The sequence below is a fragment of the Ictidomys tridecemlineatus genome, chromosome 15 (genome assembly GCF_052094955.1).
Source record: "Ictidomys tridecemlineatus isolate mIctTri1 chromosome 15, mIctTri1.hap1, whole genome shotgun sequence".
Lineage (NCBI taxonomy): Eukaryota > Metazoa > Chordata > Mammalia > Rodentia > Sciuridae > Ictidomys > Ictidomys tridecemlineatus.
The window spans coordinates 11857214-11866612 of record NC_135491.1 but is presented as its reverse complement, the minus strand read 5'-3'; the positions used below and the strand labels follow the sequence as shown (position 1 = coordinate 11866612).

Sequence of the window (9399 nt, the reverse complement as noted above, 5' to 3'; positions counted from 1 at the left end):
AATTACAGAAATATCTAATACGGTACTGAATACATGCAGTGGAAAAAATTTAAGAATTGTTGAACATTTTCTCATTAATTTGTAATAGCTTTGGGTTGGGGTTATAGCTCAGTGGTAAAGTGCTTGCTTAGAATGAGTGAGGACCTGGGTTTGATTCTCAGCACCACATAAAAACAAATAAATGAAATAAAGGTGAAATTTAAAAAAAAATTATAATAGCTTTATTGAGCTTTATTGTTATAACACACATGCCATAAAAGCCACCCATTTTAAGAGTCTGACTCAATAGTTTTAGGTATCCATAGAATTGTACACCACTATTAACATCCATTTTAAAAGTTTTATCAACTCCACAAGAAACTCTATATTTATTAGCAGTCACTCTCCCATTTCCCCCCAAATCCCATACTCCTAGAAAACCGCTAGTGTTTTCTGTCATATATATTTGCCTATTCTGGAAATATTAATCACATATAATTGAATCATGTTAATCACATTAATCATATAATCTAATATAATTGTGAGAGGTTCTTGTGGTCCATCTGGTGGGTCCAGGTAGTCACAAGGTCCTTTCCTTGTAAGGGAGAGAGGGAAGCAGGACAGACAGAAGAAGCCAGAGGTGTGGGGCAGGAGCAGAGCAGAGAGCCTTCAGGGGCCACTTGCTTTCTTCAAAGATGGAGCCGGGCCCACAGGCCAGGGAAGCAGGCAGCAGCTAGAAGCTGGAAAAGGTGAGGAAACTGACTCCCGTGGATTCTCCAGAAGAATGCAGCTCAGGACACCTTGGTATCTGCTGTTGGAGCCACTGTGTGGGAGCCAGTCTGTACCAAGAGCACCAGGACACCAAGGCGAGAGCAGTCACCGTGTGTGATGTGATGCTGTGTTCATGCAGAGGGCCTCACTAGAGCCGAGTCATGCTGAACACTTGAGGGTCTCTTCCTACTTCTCACCTCAGCACAGACAACTCTTAGGCATTAGGAGAGTGTCCCTGAGCTTTAGTACATTGACTCTTAATATCCAGAAAAGTGATGGCCTGATCCAAGTGAACCTACAGGAAAACGTCACCCTTCTCAGTCTTCAGGGAAGGAGGCAGAGCAGTGGCCCAAGTGTGTGGAAGAGACTGCAGTGGACATTCTGGGCCCCAGGTCAGGGAGGAGACCCTCTGTCCCATCACCATGGAATCTGGAGAGCCCCATGTGGGAAGCCCTGAGCCTCTGCTCTGGGTTCTGGAGTGTGCAGAGGAGAGACCAGGCAGGGAAGGTGATGGGTGGGCAGGGCTGGAGCCTTGGGCAGTGCCTGAGGCCCTTGTTCAGGGCCTGAGTCTGGATCTGGCCCCTTCCCCTGATTACTCTGACAGTCCCGTGTCCCAGCAGAGGTGAAGATGTGCTGAGTACTGGCCTTTGAGTAAGAAAGAAATCAGTGGCCAGAGCTAGCCACCGTGGGTCCCTGGAATGTGAGGGCCACTGAGTGCTCTGCTGGCTGCAGGGCCTGGGGACCCTCACCCTTCCCTGTGGACAGACCCGACCTTTGCCCTGGTCCCACCTCCCAGCTCCTGTCTCCCAGGAAGAGAAACCTGTGGGAACAACTTAGAGACCACGATTCCCCTGCGTGACACAGGAGAGAGCTGACCTGGACCCTGAGGGGAGTGTCTGCCAAGAGACGTTCCCACAGGAACCAAAAGAGCGAAGGAGGGAGGGGGTCTTTATTCAGCGCCTTTCCAGGTGACCCACAGGGGCTCTTCCCTCTGCCTGGGCACAGGCAGCCTGGTTCCGGCCATTCAGAGCCCAGGGCAGCCTGTCTGGGTCTCCAGAAACCCAGGGACCCCCACCTCCTCCAGGTGCCAGTCTCCCAGGGCTCAAGCGCCACCATCGAGGGTCTGGGGTTCTAGTGGGACCCTCCCTCAGCCCATATGCAGCATTGTCTGGTGGGAACTAAGAATCCACATGAGCTTGGCTATGGACCCAGCAGTAGATGTCCACTTCAGGGTTTAGTAATTCCTGAAAAAAACAAGAGTCCTCTGACCCTGTGTCCTTCTGAGAACAGGGATCAGAGACTCCTAGGCCCTGGCCCCCCTGGGACTGCTCTGTGCCTGCTCCCGGCTGGGCTCAGTGGCTCCTGTTCCCAGGCCCCTCCCTCCCCTGCTCACCACCCGGATCCTGTTTTGGCTGCTGTTTCCTGGAAATCTCAGGAAGGTGTGGGGAGGGGCAGCTCCTGGGTCCCCGCTAGACTGTGGGCCAGAATGTTCATCACCCACACTCACCTGGTAGATGGGAACAGCATCTCTGAGGCTAGGGACAAGGGCCTGGGCAGGGGAGGGAGAGTGAACATCAGTGTCAGTGAGGGACAATCATCAAGGCTGAGACTCCAGTGAGCAGGTGCTGGATGGTACCTGGAATGTTCTGGTCTCTGACTGTCATGTTTTTTGTCAGGTCAGCAGCGGTGACTTAGAACAAAGCAGCCTGCGCAGGAAAGAAACATCAATCAGGCACCCATGGAAACGCCTGTCAATCAGCAGAACCCCCTGGCCAATCCTGAATGTCAGCCAGCTCCCCTGACCAACTCCAGCGGGACAAGGGACCCTAAAAATCCCTTTTCCTGTCCCAAGCCCTTCCCTTCCTGCCGTGATCCCTGTAAAATCCCAGTCCAGTGGAGCTCCCACGAGGTTTCTCCTCAGCCCCTCCTCCTGTCCACTCTGTAGGTCTGATGGAGTTCTGCCTGGGAGTGAGTCTCAATAAAGCCTGGTTTGGCGGCCTTTTTAAATCTGCCTGCTTTGGTTGCTGCCCACCTTGCCCGATCTTAAATTTCTCACGACTAAAACACTCAAGGTCACTCCAGGTGACCTGGGCTGCATGAAATAATCACACAGAGACAGATACCTTTTCTTTGGGGTTCTGTGATGGCTCCTCTGACCTTATGGGTCCATGAAGAGAGAGAGAGCAAGCATATGCCGAACCCTTTTATTGTGGAGAAGCCATTCAAATGAGGCAAGGGGTCAGATTTCAGGGGCTGAGTCTAGCTTCCTGATGTCTGTTGTCAGCAGGTTGACAGACATCTAGGAAGGCCACACCCAAAGGCAGAGCAAGAGAAGGGGACACAAAAAGGGAGTTTCCATGGCACTTTCTATCCCAAACAGGGCAAAGGGGTAGGATTACAAAAGAATAGGTGAGTGTTGCTCAACCCAGGGTTATCCTTACTCAGAAGACTGGCCTTGCTATCCGAGTGGGGTGGGGGTTGGGGGTTGGTCATGAGTCATGGCACTACTGCATCAGAGTACAATGATCTTTAGATCCCAGTGGTGCATCAGGACTGGAAGGCGTAGTAACTCAGTGCAGCTCCCCACATCTGAAAGGACAGAGCTTACTTCCCTGTGTCTGTCTTAGTCCCTTCTTCTCAGGAGTTACCAGCTCTGGGTCCTGAGCACTGGTGTCCACTTCTGGACAGACACCCCAGTTTCTGTCCAGACTCTGCTCCCCCCATCATTAACCCAGGACCACTGACAGACGCTCCCAGCATCCATTCTGCACCTAGTAGCCTCTAGGACTCCCCTGAGACATATGGAGGAAAGCAGGGTGGGCTCAGGACACAGTTATGAGTGGCCAAGCCACTGGCCAAGGCCAGACTAACCTTGTCCTGGTCCAACAGGAGAGGGGGTGTTTGTTTTGTGTTGGGGGTGAGATTGCCCCTGCCCTGAGCCTGCACAGCTGGGTCCCCTGCATGGAGGGTTGTTGGGGGTCTTGCCAGGGAGGTGGAGCTGTCAGAGGGGCTTTGGCCTGGGGGCAGAGAATCAGCAGGAGGTGTGAGGAGGCCTGGGTCCCTGCTGCAGGAGGGGCTGAGGGTCCTCAGTTTTCAGAGTATCAGGGCAGACAGCATGTCCTGGGAGAGACCATGTAGCCCTTTTAGTGGTCCAGGGAGTCAAGGAGCCTGAGGAGGTGACCCGATGCCACCCGTGTAGATTGGCTTGGCCAGGTGGGTCCCCAGTCTTGAGTGTTTGATGACAGGGCTCCTCAAAGCCCCAGGAAAAGAATCCAACCCTGGAGGAGTGGTTGAGTGCAAGAGTGGACACTGTAGGGGCAGGCCTAGGGGCTCCCAGCCACCTGTGGGCTGAAGGGGCACTGACCAGGTGTTGACCAGGTGTTGATGCTGAGTGGCTATCTCAGGACTTCATAAGCTTTCTGTTCTGGGAGGGGAGGACTGTGGTAGTGCACGTAGGTGACTGTAGGCTCTGTGGTCCTCCGGGAGTGATTTTAAGGAGACCCTCCCTCTCCATTTTTTTGGCAGAGCTGTGACTCAGGCCTGCCCATGCCTTCCTTGGGTGGCCTGTGTCCTCTACCTAGTGATTCTCCTGTGGTCACTGCCTTTTTCTATGGGTGATGCCAGGAGGTAAGGGCTTCCTCAGAGACCTCTGGCAGCTCAGGGTCCTCACAGGCCCAGGAAGGAGTGGGGGCTGAGAGCCGAGGAGGTTCGTGGGAGGCACCCTGCAGTCTTTTGGGGATGGAAATCAGGCCACATTTCCACTTCCAGAGCCAAAGCCTGGTCCAAGTGTCAGAATCAATTTGCCAAGTGTTGGCTGTGAGTCCCATGTCGCCCCCTGGAGGTCATGAGGAGACCTGTGGCCAGTGTCGGGGACTGTAGCAGGGATAGCTGCCCAGGGTCCAAATGGTGAGAGCGGGCCCTGACCCTGGGCACAGGTAGCTCTGACCTATAGGCTGCAGGGTGGGTCCTGTTCACTGAGGGTCCCCAGCTTTCCTGTCCAACACAGGGTGAGTCTAGTGAGAGGACGGGAGCTGTCCTGGGGACTCCTGCTCCAGAGTAGGGAGAACTGTGCACCAGGGGAAGGGCAGCCTCAGGAGGGGCCATCTGTTCCTGAGCCTTCAAAGGAAGGGCCTCAGGAAGTGTCTCTTGAGGCTTTAGGGTGTAAGCACTGGCTTTGTGAGCTGGGTCTGAAGTTGGCTGGTTTGTTTTTTGTCTTTAAATCTTTGGATCTTAGGGCTGGGGATGTGGCTCTAGCATGTGTTCGATCCTCAGCAGCACCACGTACCAACAAAGATGTTGTGTCCCCCGAGAACTAAGAAAAAATAAATAAATGTTAAAATTCTCTCTCTGTCCCCCTCTGTCTCTCACTCTCTCTTAAAAAAAAAAAAATCTTTGGATCTTAGCCCAAAGGGCCTGTGGGGTTTTCATGTGAGTATTTTGAAGATTATTTGGCCAAATGCATGACACAGCCTCTCATCCCAGATGTTCAGGAGGCAGAGGCAGGAGGATCGCTAGTTTGAGGCCACCCTGGGCAACTTAGTGAGACCTTGTCTCAAAATAAAAAATGAAAGTCCAGTGGTAGAGTGCCCCTGGGGCCAATCCCTAGTCCTGATACCTCTCTCTCTCTCTCTCTCTCTCTCTCTCTCTCTCTCTCACACACACACACACACACACACACACACACACACACACACACACCAAAAAAAAAAGAGCAGAATGAGTGTATTTTATACATCTTTCCTGAAGACTTTTTAAAAAAAATTTTTTTTTATATTTATTTTTTAGTTTTCGGTGGACACAACATCTTTGTTTGTATGTGGTGCTGAGGATCGAACCCGGTCTGCACGCATGCCAGGCGAGCGCACTACCACTTGAGCCACATCCACAGCCCCTCCTGAAGACTTTTTGTTGGGAAATATTTATAACAAAAATGTACTATATTAACCCTTTTAAATGTGCAAATACATGCCACAATTCCATTCAAATATATAACAACTACTACTATTTCCAGGATTTTTTCATTACCTGCACTAAAACCCTAACCAATAAGCAATCAATTCTCAGGAACCCCTAGCCTCAGGTAACCCTGAATCTATTTCCTGTCTCTATGAATTTGCCTATTCCAGATATTTCATATAAATGAAATTATACAACCACATACCATTTTGCTTCTTGTTTAGTCATGTTTTCAGGTTTACCTAGATTGTAAAGTGCATCAGAACTTTATTTTTCATGGATAATTAATAATCCAACATATTTGTGAGCCATGTTTATTTATGAATTCCTCTGTTGATGGACACGGGGTTGTTTCCACACCTGCCTGTTGTGAAGAATGGTGTGGCGAGCCTTAGCCTGGGGGAGCTATTGGAGTCCCTGTTTCCCATCCTGTGGGCACGTGCCCAGCCGTGGGAGTGCTGGGAAGATGTGCTTCTGCCTGGCTCTGGCAGGAAGTGCCCAAGGGTTCTCCACAGCGCTTCAGAGTCCCTGGGCTAATGTAGGAAGGTGTGGAGTCATTGTGATTTTGTCAGATGTCATTGTTATTTTGATTTGTTTCTATAGTGACTAATGACACTGAGCATCTTTCCCCTAGTGCCCCACACATGTGCTTATTGGCCACTGGAACATCTATCCAAGCCCTTTGCTGTCCCCCTTCTTTTTTACTACCGGGGATTGTTTTGAGGGGCACTGTACCTCTGAGCTACACCCCCAACCCTTTACATGTATTTATTTATTTTTCTTTTGAGACAATTGCCCAGGCTGGCTTCAAACTTGTGAATCTTGTGTCTGACTCCTGAGATTACGGATGCCCAATACGTGGCTCCTTGGCCTCTTTTAAACTTAGGCTATGCTTTGGTTTCAGATTTGTATTTGTTCTTTATATATTCTAGCATGAAACCCATATCACATATATGATTTGTAAATAATTTGTTCCATTCTGTCATTTCACATTTTTAACTTATTCCCTTGTTATTTTATTAGTAATTTTGTTTCAAGCCTATGGGTCAATACTTATTTACAAAAACAAGTTCAGTCTTTTATGGTGAATACTTTTAGACTTTTATTTTATTTATTTTTTAATTGTTTGTGGTGCTGGGGATGGATCCTAGCGTCTTGTGCATGTGAGGTAAGCACTCTGCCAACTGAGCTATATCCCCAGCCCACTTTTAGGGTTTTAAAGAATAAATTCATTGTCACATCTGAAAGTCTTTACAAGTGAGATCCATTGCCCTCTGCCTCCTGCTTCCTGGGAGGTGCTGTTGAGGTGGGTCTGTTCGGGATTCTTCTCCCCCTGCTCGGCCTCTCCCTCTCTCTCTTCCAGAAGCAGAGGATTTTGTGTTCTGGGCATTTTTCTTTCTCTCCCAACAGCTCAGAGGACTGGGGCAGCTTATCTTCCTGCAGTTGTTCTTCTCTGTGCAGAGTTTCTGCTAAACCTGCTCTTCTTGGAGTTGCTGCTACTCTGTCCCTCGAGCACGTGGACAAGCTGGTCACGGTCATAAAGCAGTTGTGTTGGCAGAGTTTGTGCAAAACCTTTAGAGTTCTGCACTAAGCCTGAGAGGAGCGCCAGCCGCTTTCCTTACTTTCACAGATTCTGATCCCACGTTATCACCAAATCATGATGAGGATTTCCCTGTCCAAACACGACAGTGGACATTCTGATGTACTCATGACATTCTCGGAATGGGGACAATTTCAGACTTGGTCTTCCTGTACCATTAGTTTTGTTCCATGGAAGTCCTTCCCAGTGTCTCTCCTATGGCATACATTTGGGGGTACCCAGTTGCATCTCCCCCATGATGCAGTGGGGCAGCTGCTCCCACAGCTGGATGTGGCCCCAAGGAGCTCACTGGGACCAGGCAGTGCCCAATTGACGTGAGCATAGGTGGCTGCTTTCCAATGGGGGTTCAGCTTCCAGAAGTTCCCAGGACCTGTGAGCAGAGGCAGAGGCAGAGAAGGCAGGACTCCAGGGAGAACTGGAGTTGTAGAAAAAAGACAAAAAAGAGTGTGAGTCTCTACACATCCAGCCCTGCTGAGGGCCATTGCTAAGTAGGAATGACGCATCGAAATCCTTGCCAGCGTACCCCATGTTAAATGGACTTGCCTTGGAAATTTGCTGTGACCTTGCATGTGTGTTTGAGAAAGGTGACCCTGCTCAATGACCAGGGTGGATCCAGGATTAGGGTGTATCCTGCAGGTTTGAGGAAGTATCCCCGGTCCTTGTGTTTAGGGTGTGCGGGGTTTAAGACAATAGGAGTTTTAGGGAAGTTGGAGGTTGAAGATTATTGCTGCTGGGAGTAGGGCGTGCCTGCTGCCTGAGTTCCCGCTGAGTTCTCCTGGAGAGGAAGTATTTAGGACGTGAATTGTGCGGGAGATTGGGAATTTCCCCTGAGCGTGTGTGGAGGCTGATGTGAGATCAGGAATAAAGAATTGCTGTTTGAACCTACAAAGCTGTGTGGTGGCTCGTGATCTTGTGCCAAGCCGAGACATTGGCATTTGGCATTTGGTGGCCCGTACGGGGAACGTCTGAAAATTGGAGGTGAGTAAATTGCTCGCCCCTGAGGGAAGGCGAGAGAATGGATGACCATTTCAAAAAACAATGTGTTCTTGTTTTGATTTATTTCGTTTTTGTTTCAAGTTGCCTCTCCCTAGAAATTTCTCAGGCAAACTGGGAAAAATGGTTGGCTCAAGGTTTGAAGTTTGTTAGCCCCGAGAAAGAGAAAATTGACACAGCAAATTTCCAAGGCAAGTCCATTTAACATGGGGTACACTGGCAAGGATTTTGATGCATCATTCCTACTTGGCAATGGCCCTCAGCACAGCCCCTTAGCCACCAGTCAGGGACCCTGTGGACACAGAGATAGTCCAGGCTCAAGGAAAGCCCTGGGGAGTGCCTAGGTGCAGTGGGTGGCACTGTTGGCCCTGGAGTGGGGTAGGAGCTGCATTTAGTAACGTAACAAATTCAAAGAGGAAGAGCCTAGTCATTCCCACCAGAACACAACATTATGGATGGTATGTGAGCAGGAAAGCCTCCCTCCCATACCTTAAAAATGAGCAGAACACACTTGTAAGGAAAGTAGTACCATTATTGGTACTGTGATGTGTGTTCTGTTCTTCTAGAAGCCTGTGAAGCCACATTTTGCAATTGTCTCTTAAGGAGATGGAGAGCTGTCCACACGATGTGGACTTAAGTGGACTGTGCTGTCCATGTAGCTGCCATACATTCGTGTGGCAACCTCTCTGCACAGCAATGAGGTGCTCCGTGTCCATGTCCACTGGTGACCCCTGCACACAGTGGGAAGAGGCTCACACTCCCCCAAGAGCTGGAAAGTGTCTTGGTTCCCCTTCATCCCACCACCCAGAATGCTCCAAATTCTGCTGGTCACAGTGTTGGGATCCCAGGTGGAGGTCTGTTCAGGGTCATATGAAGGGAAAAGTCCCTGAGAATGTGTCCCTGCAGATCACATGCAGAGGGCCCTTGGGCCTGTGATGATGTCAAGATGAGTGAGAGGAGCAGAGGTCTGGAACAAGGACATTGAATCCAAGAGTGGACAACAGAATCACCCAGAGCCTGGGAGGTGACAAGTGAATGGTGAGGACCCTAAAGTTTTTCCTGTCACCTGCCCCCTGAAGAAGATCAGCGAAGGCCCCTGT

General features: G+C 50.0%; 1 long non-coding RNA gene across 1 annotated transcript; it reads right to left on the bottom strand.

The window, feature by feature from the left end:
* Positions 1–198: 198 nt before the first annotated feature.
* Positions 199–3108, bottom strand: LOC106145302 (uncharacterized). Its single transcript, XR_001230152.4, has 3 exons — positions 2874–3108; positions 2258–2456; positions 199–1994 (listed from the first exon to the last, which is right to left on the bottom strand). It is a non-coding gene; the product is annotated as an uncharacterized LOC106145302 (long non-coding RNA).
* Positions 3109–9399: the final 6291 nt, after the last annotated feature.